This window comes from Oncorhynchus mykiss, chromosome 5 (assembly GCF_013265735.2).
Source record: "Oncorhynchus mykiss isolate Arlee chromosome 5, USDA_OmykA_1.1, whole genome shotgun sequence".
Taxonomy (NCBI): Eukaryota; Metazoa; Chordata; class Actinopteri; order Salmoniformes; family Salmonidae; genus Oncorhynchus; species Oncorhynchus mykiss.
Window position 1 is genome coordinate 84,488,661 of NC_048569.1, and position 16,170 is coordinate 84,504,830.

Consider the following 16,170-nt stretch of genomic DNA (forward strand, 5'->3'; position numbering starts at 1 on the left):
TGTCTGAGGTACCTGGCGGAGCTGGGACTTGGGTATTGAGTGAACAAAGTGTTCTCATACCTGAAAAAGAGACAATGCCCCCCCCCCAGAGGATATGAGGCTTATATATCAAATCTGCCCTACTTTTAGCCACTCTCCAAAAAAATACAGTATCACAGCCATGTTTTATATTGTGTCCATTGATTGTTGGAGATGAATCATTGCATTGGCTTGTATAGGATATACATTTTCAGCACTTGTATTATACAAAAGGATATATATGATGGAAGGGTAAAGTCTGATCTTTAAGTGAAGAGAAAGTTAATGTAGGTAAGGACATGTTGTTGGGTGTTGGCCACTTGGCCACACTTGGCCACACAGCCTGTCTCCTGTGGTATGCAGTGCTAGTGCGCCCCCTATTGACCTTTGGTTAGAGGAGGAGGTGTGATGGTGTGGGGTGCTTTGCTGGTGACACTGTCAGTGATTTATTTAGAATCACTATCTTGTCACAACACAACTGATTGGCATACGCATTAAGAAGGAAAGAAATGCCACAAATGAACTTTTAACAAGGTACACCTATTCATTGAAATGCATTCCAGGTGACTACCTCATGAAGCTGGTTGAGAGAATGCCAAGAGTGCAAAGCTGTCATCAAGGCAAATGGTGGCTACTTTGAAGAATCTAAAATCTAAAATACACTTTTTTGGTTACTACATTATTCCATATGTGTTATTTCATAGTTTTGATGTCTTTACTATTATTCTACAATATTGAAAATAGTAAAAATAAAGAAAAACCCTTGAATGAGTAGGTGGGTACAAACTTTTGACTGGTACTGTATTTAATAATCATTTTATCGAAGTAACTTGGAGTCACGCAATGTTGTGTGGTCCTCCCAATAAGACTCGTCGGGGAAGCATGCAGTTTAGACTATGGAACCCAAACCGGCTGCGTGCGTGCGCCATCGTGCATACATTTATTTTGTCCCCCTACACCAAACGCGATCACGACACGATCACGAAATATCAAAACAAACTCTGAACCAATGACATTAATTTGGGGACAGGTCGAAAAGCATTAAACATTTATGGCAATTTAGCTAGTTAGCTTGCACTTGCTAGCTAATTTGTCCTATTTAGCTAGCTTGCTGTTGCTAGCTAATTTGTCCTGGGATATAAACATTAGGTTATTATTTTACCTGAAATGCACAAGGTCCTCTACTCTGACAATTAATCCACACATAAAAACTGTCAACCGAATAATTTCTAATCAGCTATTTTTTTTTGTTGAAAATCATCAGTACAGTTGACAATGCGATGGAAACCCATTTTACTTGTATTTTGTATTCGGTACATGGGAATTTAACTGCACAAGGTATTTTTTAAGTGCATTATGTCATCACGCACATCCTTTAATCTGCAACAAGTCAATTCGATGAAAAAACGTCACTGGGAAAATGCGCATAGGCTATTGATTTTGTGCGGATTTTAGAATATTCGCATGAAAATCTGTCGCTAATTGGATGGAAACATTGCTTGTGGAGAGGAAACGTCCAAAGTCTGCGACCATCCATATATGTTAAGGTAACACGTGGGCCAGCAGGGAGCACTTCCCTGGGCCAGCATTTATTATTTTATAAATAGATCAGAAGAGATTGAACAACATGAATTGAGATATAAAGCAATACATTAAGTGGTCTTGCATGTTATTACTTCCATTCACCTAATCCAGAGGCATCTGAATCAGATTGAATTTCTTACTCAAATAGCCTACTGAACACACCCGACTAGAGTGGGCTACAGACCTTCAAGTCTACTGATAGTAGTAGTAGTCTAATGCCACCTTTGTCTCAAAGTAACCTTGAAAACAGCAACTGTCTTTTCTCTGTATATATCAATTATGTTGCTCTTGCTGCGGGCGATTCCCTGATCCACCTCTATGCAGACGACACCATTCTGTATACTTCTGGCCCTTCCTTGGACACTGTGCTATCTAACCTCCAAACGAGCTTCAATGCCATACAACACTCCTTCAGTGGCCTCCAACTGCTCTTAAACGCTAGTAAAACCAAATGCATGCTTTTCAACCGTTCGCTGCCTGCACCCGCATGCCCGACTAGCATCACCACCCTGGATGGTTCAGACCTAGAATATGTGGACATCTATAAGTACCTAGGTGTCTGGCTAGACTGTAAACTCTCCTTCCAGACTCATATCAAACATCTCCAATCTAAAATCAAATCTAGAGTCGGCTTTCTATTCCGCAACAAAGCCTCCTTCACTCACGCCGCCAAACTTACCCTAGTAAAACTGACTATCCTACCGATCCTCGACTTCGGCGATGTCATCTACAAAATAGCTTCCAATACACTACTCAGCAAACTGGATGCAGTTTATCACAGTGCCATCCGTTTTGTTACTAAAGCACCTTATACCACCCACCACTGCGACCTGTATGCTCTAGTCGGCTGGCCCTCGCTACATATTCGTCGCCAGACCCACTGGCTCCAGGTCATCTACAAGTCCATGCTAGGTAAAGCCTCCTCATGCCTTTTGCACACAATGTATATAGACTCCTTTTTTCTTTCTACTGTGTTATTGACCTGTTTATTGTTTACTCCATGTGTAACTCTGTGTTGTTGTCTGTTCACACTGCTATGCTTTATCTTGGCCAGGTCGCAGTTGCAAATGAGAACTTGTTCTCAACTAGCCTACATGGTTCAATAAAAAATAAATAAGTTACAATGTATCATATTGAAATGTAATTGGTCATGCATGCAGTAGCTCGGTTTCCATCCAATTTTAAACGGATATTCATGCGAATATCTAAAATCGGCATAAAACAATATGCGCATTTCCCCACCAGAGATGTTTCCATCAAACTGATTTTGTGGATAAAATGATGTGCGTGATGACATACTGCACACAAAAATAACATTTGCTGTTAAATTCTATTGTACCGAATGGAAAATACAAGTTCAAAGGTGTCCATTGCATTTTCAACTGTATTGAGTTGTCACAAAAACTGTTGCATTATATTGCAAATGTGTTCACTCTGGTCTTGGCACGTGCGCACTAGCCAACAGCTCGCAGACGACCTCCATTATGATAATATTATGGATAAGAGCGATATCAGGCCTATTTGTATTTTGTCAAACGGCTGCCAAGCATCGATCATTATGTCACCAGAATAAGACCCTCGATATTATCATAACTCATTTCATCTGTAGCATAATAATCTGCATGCTTTCACGAGTCGTAGAGGGAGGACCACTCAACATATCACAGCGTGACTCAAAGTTTACTGATGGTTATTATCTTTGCACATAAAGGCGTTTGTCGCATAATGAATTTTACCGACACGAAAAGATCGCACCTTGTCGAACGAACAAATTGTCTGTCGACATTTATAAAAGTGTCCCGTTTACTTAACGTTTCCATCATCCCAGTCGTTACTTTTAATGTGTCAGGTAATTCATCCGCATGAAAAAGTATGATGGAAACATGGTTCGTGTAAAAATTAGGCGTGGCTTAGCTTCAAAATCTCTATAACGCCATTGGCCAATGTATTTTTTGGGGGAGGGGGAGATAAATAAGGAGGGAGGATTTTTTTCTACTATAGCAAGGTCTTTGCTAAAAATCTACTTGAAAACAATAAATAGCATTTTGCTGTTAGTTTTCTAAAGTCTAAACCTCTTTGAACGGTGAATCTGAATACACTTAAGGTAAGTTTGTTTAGGCTACTATGTGCCAGATGTCTCCACGTATGACAACTTTTGCCTGTTAACTTTGGGGCACATAAATATATATGCACGGAAAGGTAGGCGAAATACATGAATATGTAGACTACTAACAATTTTTTTTGCATTGTCTTTCGTATGTTGTAGTCTACTGTCCTGAGCCCGTTTTAATAGTCCATGAGCCAGGGGGATCAGGGGGATGGATTTATGTCCCTAGAGTTGGGAAATGTGTGATAGCAGTGCAGAAATGATAACTTTCTCTGTGTTATCACTCTTTCTTTCATCCCCCCATCCCATACATTTTGCCCTATGTCAAACAATGTCAGTATACAAGATATTGCTCAATTATACCCTTTAATCAGGTGTCATTGGAAAACTTACATTCAAAGCTATCCATCAGACACATTTTCAGAATGTTCAGGTAAACAGAACTTTGACTTCTAGGGTACATATCAGAATTACCTGTATAAATGGCTTTAAAAAGAAAACCCTGATACGTTTTAAGCGTTGTTTGACAAGTTCTGAAATGTTGTGTATTCTAAATCATTATGAACATTTTCAGATATTTTTGGGCATACTACAATTATATTTCATACAGGTAAGGTAATGAAAAATGAAGTTGTTTGGGTGAATTCTGTGAAAGCCCTGCATCTACAAATATTTTTAAAAACCAGTTCTAGCAGTGTGTGCGCAATTTGGTGCCTCTACCAAATGTTCAGTCGTGGTCAAAAGTTTTGAGAATGACACAAATATACATTTTCACAAAGTCTGCTACCTCAGTTTGTATGGTGGCAATTTGCATATACTCCAAAATGTTATGAAGAGTGATCAGATGAATTGCAATTAATTGCAAAGTCCCTCTTTGCCATGCAAATGAACTGAATCCCCCAAAATTATTTCCACTGCATTTCAGCCCTGCCACAAAAGGACCAGCTGACATCATGTCAGTGATTCTCTCGTTAACACAGGTGTGAGTGTTGACGAGAACAAGACTGGAGATCACTCTGCCATACTGATTGAGTTTGAATAACAGACTGGAAGCTTCAAAAGGAGGGTGGTTCTTGGAATCATTGTTCTTCCTCTGTCAAACATGGTTACCTGCAAGGAAACGTGTGCCGTCATCATTGCTTTGCACAAAAAGGGCTTCACAGGCAAGGATATTGCTGCCAGTAAGATTGCACCTAAATCAACCATTTATCGGATCATCAAGAACTTCAAGGAGAGCGGTTCAATTGTTGTGAAGAAGGCTTCAGTGCGCCCAAGAAAGTCCAGCAAGCGCCAGGACCGTCTCCTAAAGTTGATTCAGCTGCGGGATCGGGGCACCACCAGTACAGAGCTTGCTCAGGAATGGCAGCAGGCAGGTGTGAGTACATCTGCACGCACAGTGAGGCGAAGAAGCCACTTCTCTCCTGGACAAATATCAGGAACAGACTGATATTCTGCAAAAGGTACAGGGATTGGACTGCTGAGGACTGGGGTAAAGTCCTTTTCTCTGATGAATCCCCTTTCCGATTGTTTGGGGCATCCAGAAAAAAGCTTGTCCGTAGAAGACGAGGTGAATGCTACCATCAGTCCTGTGCCATGCCAACAGTAAAGCATCCTGAGACCATTCATGTGTGGGGTTGCTTCTCAGCCAAGGGAGTGGGCTCACTCACCATTTTGCCTAAGAACACAGCCATGAATAAAGAATGGTACCAACACATCCTCCGAGAGCAACTTCTCCAAACCATCCAAGAACGGTTTGGTGACGAACAATGCCTTTTCCAGCATGATGGAGAACCTTGCCATAAGGCAAAAGTGATAACTAAGTGGCTCGGGGAACAAAACATCAATATTTTGGGTCCATGGCCAGGAAACTCCCCAGAACTTAATCCCATTGAGAACTTGTGGTCAATTCTCAAGTGGCGGGTGGACAAACAAAAACACACAAATTCTGACAAACTCCAAGCATTGATTATGCAAGAATGGGCTGCCATCAGTCAGGATGTGGTCCAGAAGATAATTGACAGCATGCCAGGGCGGATTGCAGAGGTCTTGAAAAAGAAGGGTCAACACTGCAAATATTGACTCTTTGCGTCAACTTCATGTAATTGTCAATAAAAGCCTTTGACACTTATGAAATTATTGTAATTATACTTCAGTATTCCATAGTAACATCTGACAAAAATATCTAAAGACACTGAAGCAGAAAACTTTGTGGAAATTAATATTTGTGTCATTCTCAAAACGTTTGGCTACGACTGTACAATCCCAAAACATAGCTGCCCCATGGCATTCTATGGCTAATTTTTTATTTATTTTACCTTTATTTAACCAGGCAAGTCAGTTAAGAACAAATTCTTATTTTCAATGACGGCCTGGGAACAGTGGGTTAACTGCCTGTTCAGGGGCAGAACGACAGATTTGTACTTTGTCAGCTCAGGGGTTTGAACTCGCAACCTTCCGGTTACTAGTCCAACGCTCTAACCACTAGGCTACCCTGCCGCCCCTAAGCTTCCAACATTCTAATGTCAATGGCACAATATGGGCGATTTAAAAAAAAAGTAGTTGTAGCAGCGTGCAGCACCAGCTATCACACATTTTCCAACTCTAGGGACATGGATCTTCAAAAAAATCACAGAGACATTGTCTGCCCAAGTTAGCCTGATGACCTCAATTTGGGGGTCTGGCTCATTGACGACAACTGCCGAAGATGTGACACGTTTCCCAAAACACCACTCAAACAACCTGGACTCAGGGGTAGACGTAACATAGGAAATGTAAATCTGTCTCACTCCATTTAGTATCATGTGTTGCAGTTCATATGGTATGTCTTGATTTGTGGATGCCCATCATCCATTTTGTATGATATGTTACAAATTAAAATTTGTATGATATATTACGAATTCCACTAGCGTTAGCTAGCTGTTCCCATAGACTTCCAGTCATTGAGCCAAAAAAAGTCAGCCTCAGCAGGAATATATACAGTGCCTTCAGAAAGTATTCATACATACCCCTTGACTTATTCCACATTTGTCTGTGTCATAGCCTGAATTCAAAATGGATTAAATTGTCAAATGTTTCTCACCCATCTACATACAATACCCCATAATGACAAAGTGAAAACATGTTTTTAGAAATTGTTGCAAATTTATTTAAAATGGAATGCAGAAATATATAATTTACATAAATTCACACCCCTGAGTCAATACTTTGTAGAAGCATCTTTGGCAGCGCTTACAGCTGTTAGAGACTTACACAAAACAGACTAAGACTTATTATTATTTTCAAAATTCTACAAGCTCTGTCAAATTGGTTGTTGATCGTTGCTAGACAACCATTTTCAGGTCTTGCCATAGACTTAAGTAGATTTAAAGCTGCAATATGTAGTGCCTTCGGAAAGTATTCAGACCCCTTTACCTTTTCCACATTGTTAGGTTACAGTCTTGTTCTAAAATGGATTAAATAGTTTTTCCCCCTAATTCATCTACACACAATACCCCATAATGACAAAGCAAAAACATGGTTTTGAAATCTCATCAAAAATAAATATACTGAAATATGACATTAACATATTCAGACCCTTTACTCAGTACTTTATTGAAGCACCTTTGACAGCGATTACAGCCTTGAGTCTTCTTGAGTATGACGCTACAAGTTTGGCACACCTGTATTTGGGGATTTACTCCCATTGTTCTCTGCAGATCCCATCAAGCACTGTCAGGTTGGATGGGGAGTGTTGCTGCACAGCTATTTTCAGGTCTCTCCAGAGATGTTCGATCGGGTTCAAGTCCGGGCTCTGGCTGGGCCACTCAAGGACATTCAGAGACTTGTCCCAAAGCCACTCCTGCATTGTCTTGGCTGTGTGCTTAGGTTCGTTGTCTTATTGGAAGGTGAACCTTTGCCCCAGTCTGAGGTCCTGAGCTCTCTGGAGCAGGTTTTCTTCAAGGATCTCTGTACTTTGCTTCATTCATCTTTGCCTTGATCCTGACGAGTCTCCTAGTCCCTGTCGCTGAAAAGCATGCCCACAGCATGACGCGGCCACCACCATGCTTCACCGTACACTCTAAAAAGAAAAGGTCCCTGGAGTATCATTTAAGGGTTCTTCAAATTGAATATGTGGGGTAACCCCTATAAGTTCTTTAAATAACCATTCAATAGATCCTCGAAGAACCTTTTGGTGTTAAATTTTGAACTACCCCCCTCCCCTATTATTAATCATAACAATAACACAATATTTTAGTTCAGTGTTTATTATGATTTTAGTGGCAAAGCAGAATAAAAAAAGTCTTAAACGAGGTAAACTCGCAGTAGAGCCCCAGGTCCAATGGATATATCCTCTGGCGGGTTGATGTTCTCCTTATCCATAGCCAGAATGATTTTGCAGTGTATGGTGAGCGAACAGGTTTCCTGTTATATTCAGAGGTGTAGAGAGGGTGAGTCTGAATCTAAAAATAGTAAATACATATGATTAACAAAACATGCCCACAACAGAATTAATACCTTGGTTTTTGTGTTGAATGTTTCGATAATGGTTTTCATACACATACCTTGTCCATAATGTAGAGGCCTATGGGATTTTCATTGAAGAGGTAAGGGTGGATGGTACATGTGATCTGCGTAACATACCAATACCAATTGACATACCTGTGTATGTCTCCTCGTCTGTATACCTGCAGACACAAAAGTGTGCAGTTCAGTCATCTGCACCCAATACAGCTAGCCTTTAACATAATTCTTATAGCCAACATATTCTTACCTCTTTGTTGATTTTATATCCATTGAATTGTGTCCATTTTCTGTTTTAGAAAGATTGGCAGAATTATGAAAAGCGATGGTATTATCATAAACAATATAAATTTAGATCATACAAGGTACAAACCTTACCTGAAATTGAGGAGATCTTTAAATTTTTCAGTTAAGTGCTTGCACCTTCTGTCCTTTCAAATCCAAATGTTTCAGTTGGGCAGTTCAGTTCCTGCAAGAACCCCCACAAACTAATGAAGTTCCTCGATTAACCCCACCTCCTATGGGGTTCTTGGTTGAACCTTTTGGGGGCCATTTTAATGCCCCCAAAAGGATTATTCGAAGAACTTTGAGGATCTTAGAAGAACCCTTGTTGAACCTCTAATTTTTTTGAGTATAGGGATGGTGCCAGGTTTCCTAGAGAGGCGACGCATAGCATTCAGGCCAAAGAGTTCAATCTTGTTTCTCAGTCTTTAGGTGCCTTTTGGCGAACTCCAAGCGGGCTGTCATGTGCCTTTTACTGAGGAGTGACTTCCGTCTGGTCACTCTACCATAAAGGTCTGATTGGTGTAGTGCTGCAGAGATGGTTGTCCTTCTGGAAGGTTCTCCCATCTTCACAGAGTAACTCCAGAGCTCTGTCAAAGTGACCATCGGGTTCTTGGTTACCTCCCTGACAAAGACCCTTTTCGTCCTGATTGCTCAGTTTGGCCGTGCGGCCAGCTCTAGGAAGAGTCTTGGTAGATCCAAATTTCTGCCATTTAAGAATGATGGAGGCCACTGAATTATTGGGGACCTTCAATGCGGCAGACAGTTGTTTGTACCCTTCCCCAGATCTGTGCCTCGACACAATCCTGTCTCGGAGCTCTACGGACAATTCCTTCAACTTCATGGGCTGGTTTTGGATCTGACATGCACTGTCAGCTGTAGGACCTTATCTAGACAGGTGTGTGCCTTTCCAAATCATGTCCAATCATTTGAATTTACCACAGGTGGACTCCAATCAAGTTGAACAAACATCTCAAAGATGATCAATGGAAACAGGATGCACCTGAGCTCAATTTTGAGTCTCATAGCAAAGGGTCTGAATACTTACAGTACCAGTCAAAAGTTTGGATACACCTACTCATTCCAGGATTTTTCTTTATTTTTTACATTGTAGAATAATAGCGAACAAATCTAAATATATTTGAGATTATTCAAAGTAGCCACATTTTGCCTTGATGGCAGCTTTGCACACTCTTGGCATTCTCTCAACCAGCTTCACCTGTAATGCTTTTCCAACAGTCATGCAGGAGTTCCCACATATGCTGAGCAATTGTTGGCTGCTTTTCCTTCACTCTGCGGTCCAACTCATCCCAAACCTTCTCAATTGGGTTGACTTCGGGTGATTGTGGAGGGCAGGTCATCTGATGCAGCACAACATCACTCTCCTTCTTGGTCAAATAGCCCTTACACAGCCTGGAGGTGTGTTTGGTCATTGTCCTGTTGAAAAAAAATGGTAGTCCCACTAAGCGCAAACCAGATGGGATGGTGTTACGCTGCAGAACGCTGTGGTTGCCATGCTAGTTAAGTGTGCCTTAAATTCTAAATAAATCACTGACAGTGTCACCAGCAAAGCATCCCCACACCATCACAACTCCTCCTACGTGCTTCACGGTGGGAACCACACATGCGGAGATCATCCGTTCACCTGCTCTGCGTCTCACAAAGACACTGCGATTCGAACCAAAAATTTCAAATCTGGACTCATCAGACCAAAGGACCGATTTCCACTGGTCTAATGTTAGTTGCTCGTGTTTCTTGGCCTGAGCAAGTCTCTTCCTATTATTGGTGTCCTTTAGTGGTGGTTTCTTTGCAGCAAATCGACCATGAAGGCCTGATTCACGCAGTCTCCTCTGAACAGTTGATGTTGAGATGTGTCTGTTACTTTAACTCTGTGAAGCATTTATTTGGGCTGCAATTTCTGAGGCTGGTAACTCTAATGAACTTATCCTCTGCAGCAGAGGTAACTCTGGGTCTTCCTTTCCAGCTGCGGTCCTAATGAGAGCCAGTTTCATCATCACGCTTTATGTTTTTGCTACTGCACGTGAAGAAACTTTCAAAGTTCTTGAAATATTCTGTATTGACTGACCTTCATATCTTAAAGTAATGAGGGATTGTCATTTCTCTTTGCTTATTTGAGCTGTTCTTGCCATAATATAGACTTGTTATTTTACCAAATAGTGTTATCTTCTGTATACCACCCCTACCTTGTCACAACACAACTGATTGGCTTAAACACATTAAGAAGGAAAGAAATTCCACAAATGAACTTTCAACAAGGCACACCTGTTAATTGAAATGCATTCCAGCTGACTACCTAATGAAGCTGGTTGAGAGAATGCCAAGAGGTTGCAAAGCTGTTATCAAGGCAAAGGTTGGCTACTTTGAGGAATCTCAAATCTCACCTTTTTGGTTACTACGTGATTCCATTTGTGTTATTTAATAGTTTTGATGTCTTCAGTATTATTGAACAATATAGAAAATAGTAAAAATAAATAAAAACCCTATATATATATATATATATATATATATATATATATATATATAAAAAAAATAAGGCTATAACTTAATGAAATGTGGAAAAGGCGAAGGGGTCTGAATACTTTCTGAATTTACTGTGTGTGTGTATATATATATATATATATATATATATATATATACACACACACACACACAGTGCATTCAGAAAGTATTCATACCCCTTCCCCTTTTCCACATTTTATTACGTTATAGCCTTATTCTGAAATGTATTAAATTATACATTTTTCATCAATCTACATACAATACCACATAATGACAGAGCGAAAACATTTTTTTAAAATGTTTGAAAATGTATTAAAAATGAAAAACTAAAAAGTATTCAGACCTTTTGCTATGAGACTTCGAAATTGAGCTCTAAGAACACAGTGGCCTCCATCATTCTTAAATGGAAGAAATTTGGAACCACCAAGACTCTTCCTAAAGCTGGCCGCCCGGGCCAAACTGAGCAATCGGGGGAGAAGGGCCTTAGTCAGGGAGGTGACGGAGAATCCGATGGTCACTCTGACAGAGCTCCAGAGTTCCTCTGTGGAGATTCCTTTGTGGTAGAGTGGCAAGATGGAGCCAGTCCTCAGTAAAAGCACATGACAGCCCACTTGAAGTTTGCCAAAAGGCACCTAAAGACTCTCAGACCATCAGCAACAAAATTCTCTGGTCTGATGAAACCAAGATTGAACTCTGACCTGGATGCCAAGCGTCACATCTGGAGGAAACCTGGCACCATCACTACGGTGAAGGATGGTGGTGGCAGCATCATGCTGTGGGGATGTTTTTCAGCGGCAGAGACAGGGAAACTCGTCAGGATTGAGGGAAAGATGAGAGTAGTACAGAGAGATCCTTGATGAAAACCTGATCCAGAGCGCTAAGGACCTCAATGGAGAGAAGGTTCACCTTCCATCATAACAACAGCCAAGACAATATAGGAGTGGCTTCGGGACAAGTCTCTGAATGTCCTTGAGTGGCCCAGACAGAGCCCGGACTTGAACCCGATCGAACATCTCTGGAGAGACGTGAAAATAGCTGTGCAGCAACACTCCCCATCCAAACTGACAGCGCTTGAGATGATCTGCAGAGAACAATGGGAGAAACTCCCCAAATGCAGGTGTGCCAAGCTTGTAGCGTCATACCCAAGAAGACTTGAGGCTGTAATCGCTGCCAAAGGTGCTTCAACACTTTACTGAGTAAAGAGTCTGAATACTTATGTAAATGTGTTGTCCGTTTTTTATTTTAAATACATTTGCAAAAATGTATAAAAAACTGTTTTTTTATGGGTTATTGTGTGTAAATTGATGAGGGGAAAAAACAATTTAATACATTTTAGAATAAGGCTGTAATGTTACAAAATGTGAGAAAAGTCAAATGTCTGAATACTTTCCGAAAGCACTGTATACATGTTTTTTTTTGCAGCACTGCTAAATGAATATAGGGGAAACACTGAATACTAACACCAGCAAAAAATAGCATACTACCAAGTGGACCAACCAGCAAAATGTAAACAAGGGAGCAAATGCATCCCGTAATAGGGCCTAAGAATATGACAAAGGTTAAAACCGTTGTACTAATCTCTAAGGTAGGTCATATTCTTCAAAATCAAGGGGTTTATTTCATTCGGTTGAAATACTGTCTGTAAGTCTCACCTCTTGGTGTTTTAGAAAAATAAAGTCTGAATAATAGGACAGGATATTTGGCAATAAATAGGTGAATAAGAACTTCGGCGAGATCTTCTTCATTCATCATAATTTGGGTGAGTCTCTTTTTACTCATCTCAATTCAAATGTGTTAGCCCTCTTACCTTCTGTTACACTTCCTGACTCCAGCATGGTGGGCTTGTTGCAGCATGTTCATGATGTTATTCTATTTCAAAGCCTCAAAAGTGAAACCACATTTTCTATCAGGTCCTGACATATTGCTGGCTGACTCTGAGATCACCTATTCTAGCGCTTTTCTCTGCTGTGCTTCTCTTTTTTCCCATCCATCTAGAAATGTCATTAACTTTCTCTGGGCCTGAGGCAGAATCCCCATCTCTCATCAGTCTTGAAAGTAGGTAAAAGAGGCTTAAACCACGTTGAGAATGAGAAGCCTTCCAATTGGCCAAACTAACATTGAGGCTGAATTGCAGGCAGGCGGCTCTACTGCGAAGACCTCTGTGAATGGTGTCCTTTTACACACGCTGCCTGGTCTGTAATCTCCTCCTGGGTTGTGATTACTTTGAACCCTCCACAGGATATATAGATTTTTTTAATTCATGTTTTATTTCACCTTTATTTAACCAGGTAGGCTAGTTGAGAACAAGTTCTCATTTGCAACTGCGACCTGGCCAAGATAAAGCATAGCAATTCGACACATACAACAACACAGAGTTACACATGGAATAAACAAACATACAGTCAATAATACAGTAGAACAAAAGAAAACAAAAAGTCTATGTACAGTGAGTGTAAATGAGGTAAGATACGGGAGTTAAGGCAATAAATGGGCCATGGTGGCGAAGTAATTACAATATAGCAATATTGGCCCTAATCTTACTGTATGTTGTTACTGCATTAGATTACTGAGAGAGCACATTCAAATTGGAACTGGAACACTTTAGTCTATTAGTCCACCATAACATTGGATTTAGTGTGCTTTTCAATAGGCTTGGGTGGTATACCGTATACAGGGGGATTTGGAAAAATCCACAGGATGGTTTTTCAATATCATCAATACATCAACTATTTATTTGAAGTTTTTCCAAACATTTGAATATTTGTAGATATTTTTAAATGAATACCTGCAGTCAACTTGTGCAATACATTAGGAGATCAAGCATATTGCATTCTTCATTTCACCTGATATATTCTTTGACATTATGAAGTTTACCGTAGTTCCCCACAACGGGAGAAAGCAGGAGCTGGTGAGTCCATAGCATTCTATATCTATCGGTGAGTCTCTGTGAGGCACACATGAGGTGATGAAGTTACACTTGTATGCAATTCACTACTAAATGTTTACCATCAGATATATTACAATGGCTTTCTGCAAGAAGTCAAAGTACTATGGATGAGTTAGCTGTACAGTTGCCATTTTTTCCCCTGTGCTTCCTACTAGTGTTTTTTTCTCCTCCCTTTTTCTCCCTTCTGCTCTGTGTTCCTTCCAAAAAGCATGCATCACAACTTTGTTCATTTGCACAATTTATCGTAAATGTCCACACTCAACGAAAAGGACATGCAGTAGCCACTAGCTATGCGTGAATAACTTTATGAGCTGGATTTGCCTGTCTTTGCAATTAGTTATGTTACTTTTCGCACGTTAACATTTAGCTAACAGCGTCTGTGATTTCGCTATTAGTTTGTGCTAATGTTGTTAGCATTCTGGTAAATAGAGGTCCAATGGGCTTTTCATGTGTTTTTAGCATCCCCCTTGTGTGCTAAGCCAGCAATGACAATATGAAAATATGGATACCCCTGAAGCCTACTTACCAAACGTACAGTTGAAGTCGGAAGTTTACATACATTTAGGTTGGAGTCATTAAAACTCGTTTTTCAACCACTCCAAATTTCTTGTTAACAAACTATAGTTTTGGCAAGTCGGTTAAGACATCTACTTTGTGCATGACACAAGTCATTTTTCCAACAATTGTTTATAGACAGATTATTTCACTTATAATTCACTGTATCACAATTCCAGTGGGTCAGAAGTTTACATACACTAAGTTGACTGTGCCTTTAAACAGCTTGGAAAATTCCAGAAAATTATGTCATGGCTTTAGAAGCTTCTGATAGGCTAATTGACATAATTTTAGTCAATTGGAGGTGTACCTGTGGATGTATTTCAAGACCTTCCTTCAAACTAGGTGCCTCTTCGCTTGACATCATGGGAAAATCAAAAGAAATCAGCCAAGACCTCTGAAAAAAAAGTCTGGTTCATCATTGGGAGCAATTTCCAAACACCTGAAGATAACCACGTTCATCTGTACAAATAATAGTACGCAAGTATAAACACCATGAGACCACGCAACCGTCATACCGCTCAGGAAGGAGACGCGTTCTGTCTCCTAGAGATGAACGTACTGGTGCGAGAAGTGTTGTTCAACAGCAAAGGACTGTTTTGAAGACGCTGGAGGAAACAAGTACAATAGTGCTCCAAAACCGCCATAAAAAAGCCAGACTATGGTTTGCAACTGCACATGGGGACAAAGATGGTACTTTTAGGAGAAATGTCCTCTGGTCTGATGAAACAAAAATAGAACTGTTCGGCCATAATGACCATTATGTTTGGGGGAAAGGGGGGGACGCTTGCAAGCTGAAGAACACCATCCCAACCGTGAAGCACGGGGGTGGCAGCATCATGTTGTGGGGGTGCTTTGTTGCAGGAGGGACTGGCACTTCACAAAATAGATGGCATCATGACGAGGGAAAATGATGTGGATATATTGAAGCAACATCTCAAGACATCAGTCAGGAAGTTGAAGCTTGGTCGCAAATGGGTCTTCCAAATGGACAATGACCCCAAGCATACTTCCAAAGTTGTGGCAAAATGGCTTAAGGACAATAAAGTCTAGGTATTGGAGTGGCCATCACAAAGCCCTGACCTCAATCCCATAGAACATTTGTGGGCAGAACTGAATAAGCGTGTGCGAGCAAGGAGGCCTACAAACCTGACTCCGTTACACCAACTCTGTCAGGAGGAATGGGCCAAAATTCACCCAACTTATTGTGGGAAGCTTGTGGAAGGCTGCCCGAAACATTTGACCCAAGTTATTTAATTTAAAGGCAATGCCACCAAATAAATCAAATCAAAATTAAATCAAATGTATTTATATAGCCCTTCATACATCAGCTGATATCTCAAAGTGCTGTACAGAAACCCAGCCTAAAACAACAAACAGCAAGCAATGCAGGTGTAGAAGCACGGTGGCTAGGAAAAACTCTCTAGAAAGGCCAAAACCTAGGAAGAAACCTAGAGAGGAACCAGGCTATGAGGGGAGGCCAGTCCTGTTCTGGCTGTGCCGGGTGGAGATTATAACAGAACATGGCCAAGATGTTCAAATGTTCATAAATGACCAGTATGGTCAAATAATAATAATCACAGTAGTTGTCGAGGGTGCAGCAAGTCAGCACCTCAGGAGTAAATGTCAGTTGGCTTTTCATAGCCGATCATTAAGA

At 40.6% G+C, this 16,170-nt stretch overlaps 1 protein-coding gene across 2 annotated transcripts in view; it reads left to right on the plus strand.

Annotated features, from left to right (window-relative positions):
* Positions 1-3,570: 3,570 nt before the first annotated feature.
* Positions 3,571-16,170, plus strand: part of LOC110524708 (G-protein-signaling modulator 2) — a 28,846-nt gene continuing 16,246 nt past the window's right edge. The window contains exon 1 of one of the 2 annotated variants that reach the window (XM_036978596.1): positions 3,571-3,706. The gene's annotated coding sequence lies outside the window, so the exon portion shown is untranslated. The remainder of the gene's footprint in view (positions 3,707-16,170) is intronic. The other variant, XM_036978593.1, reaches the window with a different exon arrangement.